At 47.4% G+C, this 10,625-nt stretch overlaps 1 non-coding gene across 1 annotated transcript; it reads right to left on the bottom strand.

Annotated features, from left to right (window-relative positions):
* Window positions 1–2,097: 2,097 nt before the first annotated feature.
* LOC128585181 (U6 spliceosomal RNA) lies at window positions 2,098–2,199 on the bottom strand. Its single transcript, XR_008379916.1, has one exon. It is a non-coding gene; the product is annotated as a U6 spliceosomal RNA (small nuclear RNA).
* Window positions 2,200–10,625: the final 8,426 nt, after the last annotated feature.

Below are 10,625 nucleotides of genomic sequence, written 5' to 3'. Positions count from 1 at the left end.
TCTGAGAGAGTGATCTGTTTTTGTCCTCCATTTCTCTCCCTCTTTAGAGGGAGAGAGTTTAGGAGCGTTCAAAAGCTTTGTCTTCAATGTCAGATATCCTTTCTTCTGCTTGCTCCATTCTGTTACTGAGGGATTCTACTGTGTTTCTCAGATCTTTGAGGGCTGCAACTTCTTGTCTCAATGTGTCAAAATCTTTGGTCATTTGGTCTTTGAATTTGTTGAATTCTTGAGACATCTTTTGGGTTACTGCTTAGCATTCTAATTCGATCTTACTTGCTATCCAGATTCTGTATTAGATTTCTGACATCTCAGCTATTTGTGCATGGGATCTTGTACTGTGTCTGCCCCATTGTTCCTTGGGGGAGTTGATCTACTCTGATTATTCATATTGCCAGAGTTTTTCTGTTGATTTCGCCTCATGATTGTTTTTCACTGTTACCTTTGGCCGTCCTCAGAGTTGGGGAGGTTTCTCTCCAAGATTAGACCCCAGTGGGATCACTCTACTGTTGCTGGATCTTTGGAGGGAGTGATCCTGTGTAGCTCCTCTGGGGCTGTCCCAGCCAGGGAATTCTGGTTGTGGGAGCAGCTCCAGAGTGTGACACACCCGGATCCAGCAACAGGGTAGGGGGTGGTGCACATGGTTCTGGGAGTGCTTAGTACCCAGTGACTTTGGCACAGAGGGCCCAAGGCTCCAGCAGTCTCTGGCCAGGAGAAGGGCTCCACGCAGCTACCGGAATCCCTGGCCAGATGAGCACGCTGGTGTGGAGGCATGGAGGGTACAGGAGGGAGGACGTAGTGTTGCATGGCTCCCGCAGTTCCTGGTCAGGGCATGTGGAGGCCCGGGTGCGGGTAGTGGTGCAGTTCTTACGGTGGTCCCGGCAGGCGCCAATTGTGGTCGCGTAGCTCTTAATGGGGTCCGGGGTGGCACCAATCACGTCGGGGCGCAGCTCTTCCGGAGTTCCGGGTGGGCGTGGATCGCGGTCGTGGGCAGCTCTTACGGAGGTCTGGGTGGCGGCTGTTTCCATCTTTACCCTGACTCTCTTGGTAATCCTCCCGGAGTCATTTCCTTCTTGCCACAGAGAAGAGATGCTGGTTATACGATAATGTCATCTAAGCCTCTCCCATCTGCCTGGTGGGTGACTCCTGAACAAGAAGAGGTTCAAGTTACACACAGCCTGTCATGGGAAGGGGGTGTGTGCCCGGGCTGGGGGGCGGCCCCCGGGGCCCTTCCCTTTCTCACAATGGATGGTTTTGGATTCTGTGCTGCAGTTTTAGAGCATCTCTTTAAACCAGCCATAAGCTTTAGGGAGCCCCAAATCGACTGAAAAGCCTGAAATGAAGACTCCCCCAAGGCCCTTTCTTGCTGCCAGCAGAAGTAGCAGACGCATCGCAAGTGGAGGGATTAGGGGCACGGCCAGGCCAGGCCCCACAGGCCAACTTTTCTCCTTGCTTCCAAGTCTGGGGCTGTTGTGGTGAAATTGCTTCCTAGGAATGTGATTGATAGGGGGAAAGTCTGATTTTCTAAATGTTATCCAGATTACTTTAATGCACATAGTAGAATTTGAGCTGGATTTTCAAGGGAAGACTAAACTTAGGTAGGAAAAACAGAGAGAATGATTCCAAATGGGTCAACAGTGCAGGCAGACCTGGGCAAATGTACCCTGTGCTGGCCACAGGGTTACAGGCAGGGAGTCCGGTGGGATGGAAGATGATGTTTGAGGGGGCTCAGATGTGAGTCTGAGAAATCTACTAGGCCATGTGGGCAGAAGGGTGACACTGACAACAGTTTTCAACGGGGAGGGAGACACAGAGCAGTGCTGCAGGGCAAGGCCCCTGGCCCCTGAGCCTGGCTGAGTAGGGCAGGATGCCCCAGAACCCCACTATGGTGCTGCCGTTCATCTCTTTAAAAAAAATTTTTTTTTAAATTATTGTTGGGGATTCATTGAGAGTGTAAATTGATTCCATTTGTTAGGTAAAGTCCCTCTTATAGTTGTGTTCCACCCCCAAAAGGTGTGTCACACACTGATTTTTTTTTTTAATTTTAAGTTAATATGAGAGTATAGGTCACATTGTTTGGGTTTGCTAGACAGAGTCCAAAAAAATGTGGACCACTTCATGATTTTGCTTGTCATCCTTGTGTAGGGGCCGTGTTAATCTTCTCCATGTCATATTTTAATGTATGTGTTGTGGAGCAAGCGCTGCCCTTCCCCTCTTCACCAGGAGACTCAGCTGTGTCAGGAGGAGACACCAGGAGTCTGGTAACCCAGATGGCTGGGTTGCTCTGTGTGTGGACTTGATCGTGATCATCATGTAGTTTGTTGTACAAAGGAAAACCTTGCATGGATTCTGATTGTGGATATGGTAGAAAATACAAAATAAGAGAAATGCCAGAAACCGCTGGACAGTGTAGAAGTGATTCTGTTTCTAGCCATTTAGATGAGCTGCTCACCACTCAGGCCTCATGGTCCCAGTTACAAGACCGTAAGCGGGTAAGGGTGTGCCATAGCTTTATTGTATTTCTGATATGGTTCTTCATATGATTTGTCATAGTTTGTTGCTCTTAAAACTTGGTTATCTTGGCTTGGCACCTGTAGCACAGTGGTTACAGTGCCAGCCACATGCATCAAGGCTGGCGGGTTCAAACCTGGCCTGGGCCAGCTAAAGAACAATGACAATAGCAACAACAACAACAACAATAACAACAACAAAAAAATAGCTGGGCGTTGTGGCAGGTACCTGTAGTCGCAGCTACTTGGGAGGCTGGGGCAAGAGAATCGGTTAAGCCCAGGAGTTCAAGGTTGCTGTAAGCTGTGATGCCATGGCCCTCTACTGAGGGCAACATAGACTCTATCAAAAAATAAACAAACAAACAAAAAAGTATGATAATTACTCAGTCCTTGGGCTCTGACACAATGCCCCAAATGGGACCTGGATCTTCCCCCCATCAACAAAGTCTCAGGAATGAGAAAGAGGCCTCCAGCAAATGTCGAAAAGAGAGTTTTTGGATCACAGAGAGCTTAATGGATTCTTTCCACTGCTTAGAAATAAAGGGAGAGAGAAGGAGGGCTGTGGGGAGCTAGGGGAAAGGCAGATGTGGTGGGAAGGAAGGGAGGAATTTGAACCCTGAAGTAAACCATCTGGTAATAAGCTTGTTCCTTTCTTCAGTGAACACAACTTTTTTTTTTTTTATTCTTTGGGATTCATCGAGAGTACAAAGAACCAAGTCACACTGATTGTATTTGTCAGGTAAATTCCCTCTTATAATTGTGTCCCGCTCCCAAGAGTTGTGTCACACACAGTGACCCCCCCACCCTCCTCCCTCCTTCCCTCACTCTTCTCTCCCATCCCTCCCCACCATGTACTGAGTCATCTATTGCCTTCATATTAGAATTGAGTACATTGGATTCTTGCTTCTCCATTCTTATGATGCTTTACTAAGAAGAATGTGTTCCACCTCCATCCAGGTTAATAGAAAAGATGTAAAGTCTCCATCTCTCTCTCTTTTTTTTTTTTGTAGAGACACAGTCTCACTTTATAGCCCTCGGTAGAGTGCTGTGGCCTCACGCAGCTCACAGCAACCTCCAACTCCTGGGCTTAAGTGATTCTCTTGCCTCAGCCTCCCGAGCAGCTGGGACTACAGGCGCCCGCCACAACGCCCGGCTATTTTTTTTTTGTTGCAGTTTGGCCGGGGCCGCGTTTGAATCCGCCACCCTCGACTGAGCCACAGGCGCGGCCCCAAGTCTCCATCTCTTTTAATGGCTGAATAGTATTCCATGGTATACATACACAAAAGCTTGTTAATCCATTCCTGGGTTGGTGGGCATTTAGGCTGCTTCCACAATTTGGCAATTACAAATTGAGCTGTGAGGGGGAGGTGCCTGTGGCTCAGTGAGTAGGGCGCCGGCCCCATATGCCGAGGGTGGTGGGTTCAAGCCCAGCCCCAGCCAAACTGCAACAAAAAAATAGCTGGGTGCTGTGGCGGGCGCCTGTAGTCCCAGCTACTCAGGAGGCTGAGGCAAGAGAATCGCTTGAGCCCAGGAGCTGGAGGTTGCTGTGAGCTGTGTGATGCCATGACACTCTACCAAGGGCCATAAAGTGAGACTCTGTCTCTACAAAAAAAAAAAAAAAATTGAGCTGTGATAAACAGTTTAGTGCAAATGTCCTTAGGATAAAATGATTTTTTTCCTTCTGGGTAGATGCCCAGTACTGGGATTGCAGGATCAATTGGGAGGTCTAATTTGAGTTCTTTGAGAATTCTCCATACTTCCATCCCAAAAGGTTGTACTAGTTTGCAGTCCCACCAGCAGTGTAAAAGTGTTCCCTTCTCTCCACAACCACACCAGCATTTGCAGCCTTGAGATTTTGTGATGTGGGCCATTCTCACTGGGATTAGGTGATATCTCAGGGTAGTTTTGATTTGCATTTCTCTAATAATTAGAGACAATGAGCATTTTTTCATATGTTGTTGGTGTGGGGATCACCACAAAACTTGCCCCTTTTACTTTGGTTCGCTGAAAAGATCAACTCACAGTTATGGTAGATTAATAAGAGAAAGTTTTATTTCCGAATACCATGTGGATGAGGGGAATCACAAAAATGATTACCCAAAGTCTCAGTGATGGTCAGAGACTTCTTTTAAAGATGCCTTTTAGAAGGAAGTAGGCAGAGTGTGGAAAGTATACATGCAGCAAGTGGTTGCTAGGGGGGATGAGTATAGATGGGTGGAAACAGATTGAATTGTAGATTAACCTGAGAGACAGGTCTCAGAGCTTCAAATGACCTTAGGGCCAGGTTTATTAGTAATGCAATAAGGAAGTCAGCAGCCTTTTCTGATTCTAAATCAGGTTACTCAGGTTTTATAGAGGAGAGGCCATTGCTTTCTGATTATGAATGGCCTTTTAATTCAAAATATTCTTTATACCAAGGAATCATATTTTGGGGTGAAATTTCCTCAGCTCCTTCATTCACCATTTGTTTTGTCTTCTTTAGAGAAAGTTCTATTCATCTCTCTTGCTCAGTGATAGACAGGATTGTTGGCTCTTTTTGTTGATTAATTTGATTTTTTTTTTTTAAGATAGAGTTTCACTTTGTCACCCTGGGTAGAGGGCCATGGCATCACAGCTCGCAGCAACCTCAATCTCGAGCTCAAGCGATTCTCTTGCCTCAGCCTCCCTAGTAGCTGGGACTAAAGGTGCCCAGCACAACACCCAGCTATTTTAGAGATGAGGTCTTCCCTTTGCTCAGGCTGGTCTCAAACTCCTGAGCTCAGGCAATCCACCTGCCTCAGCCTCCCAGAGTGCTAGGATTACAGGCATAAGCCACCATGTCCGGCCTTAATTTGAGTTCTCTGTAGATCCCAGTTATCAAGGTTTTGTCTAATTGTGGTTGTAGTTTAAACTAACTTACGTCTCCATCCTGATTCCTCTGTCTCCATAACTGCTCCTTGTAAACTCACCATTCCTTGCCTACAGCCACAATTTTTTTTAAAGGCATGTTTTTTCTTTATGTCTTTACCAAATATATACCCTAGACACTATGTTGTTTGGTTTTGTTTTTGAATTGTTTTGTAAGTGATACCATATTATTTATATTCTACGGTGCCTTCCTGGTTTCTTCAACAGTGCGTGATATTCTTCCATGCTAGGGTATGATATGGCCACTATTTATTTTCACCATTTATGGCATCTGACAGATGCACATTCCATAATTATCAGTTCCTTTGTGGATAGACATTTGGGCTGTTGCCAGTGTTTTGCTGTTTCAAATTATTTTGCTATAAACATTCTTGGGAATCCTCAGCACAGTCTTAGCCCTCTTAGACCAGGAGTTGGGACCACTGTTTATGGTAGGACTGGCTTCTTCATATCCCTCAAAAGAGCCAGTCCTGCTGGGTCTTTCCCCACAGATCATGACTGGCTGTAGATGGGCTCTTCTCTGCCTGTGAGGTGCCCTAACTCCCTACTGTGGTGTTACCGAAAGTTCACTTGTCCCCAAGGTCACATCAGAAGAACAAGGATAAGTGATTTGGAAAGAAGGAAAGAGTATATTAATTTGCTGACAAATGAGGTTTTCATATTCCTGTCTTAAAGCACCCACGTACTGACTCTGAGCAGAAATACAGAGCTTTTAAGGGGGAGGTTTTCAACTTCAGGCTATTGCTTACAGTTGATTCATCCCATTTTCCAGCTAAGATGATCTCAGACTTCTGCCTAGACAATTCCCTTGAGTCACCTCTTGTGGTAAAAAAGAACAAAAGACACTCTCTTCCCCTGCCCTCCCACTAACCTGAAGCAGGGATATAGGTTTAATTCCCCCAACAGAGGAGGATAGAGAGATAGAAAACATTTGACCTTTTCCAGGCCATTTCTCCTGTTACACTGGGGCTGTGGTGAGGAGAGAAGCTGGGGCTGTTGCCCCCTGTGTTAGGTTCTCAGGGCTGCAGTAACAAAGTACCGCAAATGAGGGGCTTAAAGCAGTACAGATTTGCTTTCTCATAGTTCTTGAGGATAGAAGTTTGACATCTAGGCATCAACCAGGCAGTGCTCTCCCTGAAAGATCTAGAGAACTGTCTCTTGCTTTCCTGGCTTTTGGTGGTTGCTAGCAATCCTTGGCATTTCTTGGCTTTTAGGTGCATCACTTCAGTCTCTGCCTCCATCACCACGTGGCGTTCTTCTACTGTGTGTTCCCTTTGTTCATGTTTGTCTGTATCCAAATTTCCCTTTCTTATGAAAACACCAGTCATATTGGATTAGTGCTCATTCTAATGACCTTACGTTAATTAATCTGTAAAGACTCTATTCCAAATAAGGTCACATTTACAGGTACTGGAATTAGGATAAACATGTCTTTTGGGAGGCCAAATTTAACCCCTAGTGCTCTCATTTTGCTTTCCTGTGATCCTATGGCTGGTTAAAGAGATGCTTTTCAGACTGACTTGTTTTCCCTGTTCGGCAGTGACTCACCCCTACTCCAGGAAGCTCTGTCTTCTTTGTTCTTTCTTTCCTTCTGGGCTCCAGAATTGGTCTGAGAGACTCTAGCTTCCATCCTGTCGGCTCATGGAGCTTTCATCCTGCACAATGGAGATGCAGTTCCCATCACTGGACCTTTTGTTGCTTCTACATTGGGCTACTGGTCATCTCTGCATTTGCCACTCTCCTGCTACCCTCTGGGGAGTGGCTCCTGTGGACATGCTGGAAGCACCTCTGAGGACAAGCTGTAGCACCGTCTTCCACTCTGTTACACCTTGTGAGGACATGTTGACAGCGTGTCTCCCCTTACCGCATGGTCATGCTGGCAACCCTTCCTCTGCACTCTCCCAGACCCGGGCCAGGGGAGCACCTTACAGTTCCCCAGGAAACCTCATACATGTGTATATTATACACTCATGCCAGTATTTCTACTTTCTTTTTTTTTTTTTTTGAGACAGAGTCTCATTCTGTTGCCCTTGGTAGAGTGCCATGGTGGCACAGCTCACAGCAACCTCAAACTCCTGGGCTTAAGTGATTCTCTTGCCTCAGCTTTCCTAGTAGCTGGGACCACAGGCGCCTGCTAAAAAGCCTGGCTTTTTTTCTTTTTAGCAGATCCGGGCTGGGTTCAAACCCACCAGCCCTGGTGCATGTGGCTGGCACCCTAACCATTGAGCTACGGGTGCCCCCTCACGCCAGTATTTCTATAGGAGAGATTTCTACATGTACATTTTGCCTTTTGATGGCTGCTAACAAATTGTACATATGTGCAAACACACAATGTGCTCATCTATACAAAAATAAGTACATAGCAATCACAGACAGGGAGTTTGAAAATGAGGAAAGACATTCTTGTAGTTAAAGAAGTCCCACAGTAAAGTGCCTGATGTGGGATGATAAGTGAAAAAAGAGCTTGGATGGTTAGGATGTTGTAGAGGGCATTAAACATTGGATATGAGATTAGAAAAACTGTCATCTGAGGTCTGAAATTCAGCCTTATGGTATTCTCTGGACACGCAGAGGAATGTTCTCCAAGGTGACAAGTCACCCAGTGGTGGTTCTTTTGTTCCTGGGCCTTTCTGAAGACAATATTTCTTTCAGGTGAACCCAAGACGGCAACAAGTTTGGACGACCCTGAACCCATCTCCTTGAGTGTTCGCAGAGACTTAACCACCGTTCTCTGCCATAGACACAGATGTCAGTTGTATCCCCCACTGGGATAACCTGGGTTCTGCTGGTCAGACCCTCTACTGGTAGCCTCAAATGATTAAGGCATTTTCCCCAGTAAACAGAGGTTTTCCAGTGCATCTGAAGGTAGCAAGAATGGCCGATACTGGCTTGGTGCCTGTAGCTCACTGAGTAGGGCACCGGCACATATACTGAGGCTGGCAGGTTCAAGCCCTGCCTGGGCCCGCTAAGTCACTATGACAACTGCAACCAAAAAAAATAGCCAGGCGTTGTGGCTGGTGCCTATAGTCCCAGCTGCTCAGGAGGCTGAGGTAAGAGAATTGCTTAAGTCCAAGAGTATGAGGTTGCTGTGAGCTGTAATACTACAGCTTCTACTGAGGGCAACATAGTGAGACTCTGCCTCAAAAAAAAAAAAAAGGCCGATAGCAAGATTCGGGCATAGCTGCTGTCTCTTATGGTTGAGGACAGAAATCTTTACAGGGTTCAAAGGAAGTAGCTTGGTTAGCTTCAAGGTCTCAGAGGTGCCTGGACCCTTGCCCAGTTGGCCTAGCTATGCCCTACATATGCTATTTACAACCTGTGGTGGGTAAGGTCGGCAGCATGATGTGAGGTGGTGGAGGATGGGGCCGGCAGAGGTGACCTCCCCGCCCCGCCATATTTGGATGTGGTCCTGCCCATCAATCACTTCTCTTTGCTGATCAGGATAACGTTGCTCACAAACATAAGTCTCCTCCCTTATATAGTTGTCTCTGCAGGTCTCCCATGGAGAGGTCAGGTGCATCCAATGCATGGCACCATGAGTCAGGGCATAGGTAACCTAGAATCGCTTGCTCAAGGCGCCATCTAATGGCAGGAGGGGCAAACTAGTTTTGGGGTGAGGGAGCATGGTGGCCGCATCTCTGGGGCTTCCACCTTAGCCTACCCAGTGTTGCATTTATCCTTTGGTGCTCTCTGTGGTTGCTTTCACATACCCATTTGCCCTTGTTCCCTCCCCCAGCCCCAAGCTACACTGTCAGGGTAGGGCCACCACCACCCTCCTTCCCAAATGCAGCTCCATCTTCCAGAGCACAGGGAGGGGCAGGGCTGCTATCATTCTCAGTATTGCTACTATTATCACAATTGCAAATACATCAGGCTAAGGACTTTGTCTTGGGGACCTGGCTGTCCCTCTCCAGGGTGCTCAGAGTTCTGCTACCCACCCACGCCTCCTTTTGTCCTCTCTTTCCTAGTGTGCACATTTTGTTTTGCCCTCAGGTTGCTATTAAAAGACTGACAGCAGGGCGGCACCTGTGGCTCAGTCAGTGAGGCGCCGGCCCCATATACCGAGGGTGGTGGGTTCAAGCCCGGCCCCGGCCAAACTGCAACCAAAAAATAGCCGGGCGTTGTGGCGGGCGCCTGTAGTCCCAGCTGCTCGGGAGGCTGAGGCAGGAGAATCGCTTCGGCCCAGGAGTTGGAGGTTGCTGTGAGCTGTGTGAGGCCACGGCGCTCTACCCAGGGCGGTACAGTGAGACTCTGTCTCTACAAAAAAAAAAAAAAATAAAATAAAAAATAAAAGACTGACAGCAAGTGGCAAGGACTGATAGATGTGAAGGCATCTGCTGCCCAGCAATTTTTGTTTAAGAGGACTCTTCTGAGCCCCAGCAGTGTGACTAGCTTGGTAAGATGGGAACCGTATGGAAGGCATTAGAGAGGAATTCTCCTCAAAGCTTCCCACTGCATTCCAAAAGCTGGAGTTGGGGACTTAGAACGTAGATTTCTTTCAAAATGATGTTTTAAATGGTGGTTTCTAGGCTAGTCCGCAGAGAAACTTATGTTTGTACGGAAAAGTTGTAGAAAACACTACTGTTGGCAGAAGCATGCTGGTCCCTTTGCCAACACCCTGACAGCCCACACCGCTCCTGGTGGGAGGACTTGAGGGAGACTCTGAACACTATGGTGCAGGGAACTGGCGTTCAGGTGCCTGTTGGTGGCTGAGCAGGGAACTGACCGCAGTGCGGCACACTCCAGAGGCTTTCTGGAGGCGTTTCATACATGAAAGTACCGGATGCGTCAGGTGTTCATTTTTCAGGTTCTTGAAGCCTTAACCTTGACTTACGTTCTGCCTGTGTATTGGAGTTACCTGAGGGTGAAGGTAGACGGAGACTCATAAGAGCACAGTGGTGATTACTGAAGATGCCCATCAAAGGGGCTGGCGTACAAGCTTGGGTTCCCGTGCAGCCATTACAGATGGGGCCCCTGGAAGCGCCGTGGGGGCCGATGTTGCAGGACAATGGGGAGAACGTGCCGAACTCCATGTCAACAATGAAGGGGCGGATGAGGAGTTGTAATCTGTGGTTCAGGAGACACTGGCTTGGAAAGGTCTCAGGGAAAACCAAGACATCTGGGTGTCTGGAAGTAAAGGCTCATTTGAGATACGGGATAAAGGAGCCTGAATCCTCGTAGGATTGTCTGAAATCTTGAGCTATGGAATTC

This window comes from Nycticebus coucang, chromosome 4 (genome assembly GCF_027406575.1).
Source record: "Nycticebus coucang isolate mNycCou1 chromosome 4, mNycCou1.pri, whole genome shotgun sequence".
Classification (NCBI taxonomy): domain Eukaryota; kingdom Metazoa; phylum Chordata; class Mammalia; order Primates; family Lorisidae; genus Nycticebus; species Nycticebus coucang.
Note: the sequence above shows the minus strand (reverse complement) of the source record. Positions and strands in the feature narration are given on the sequence as shown.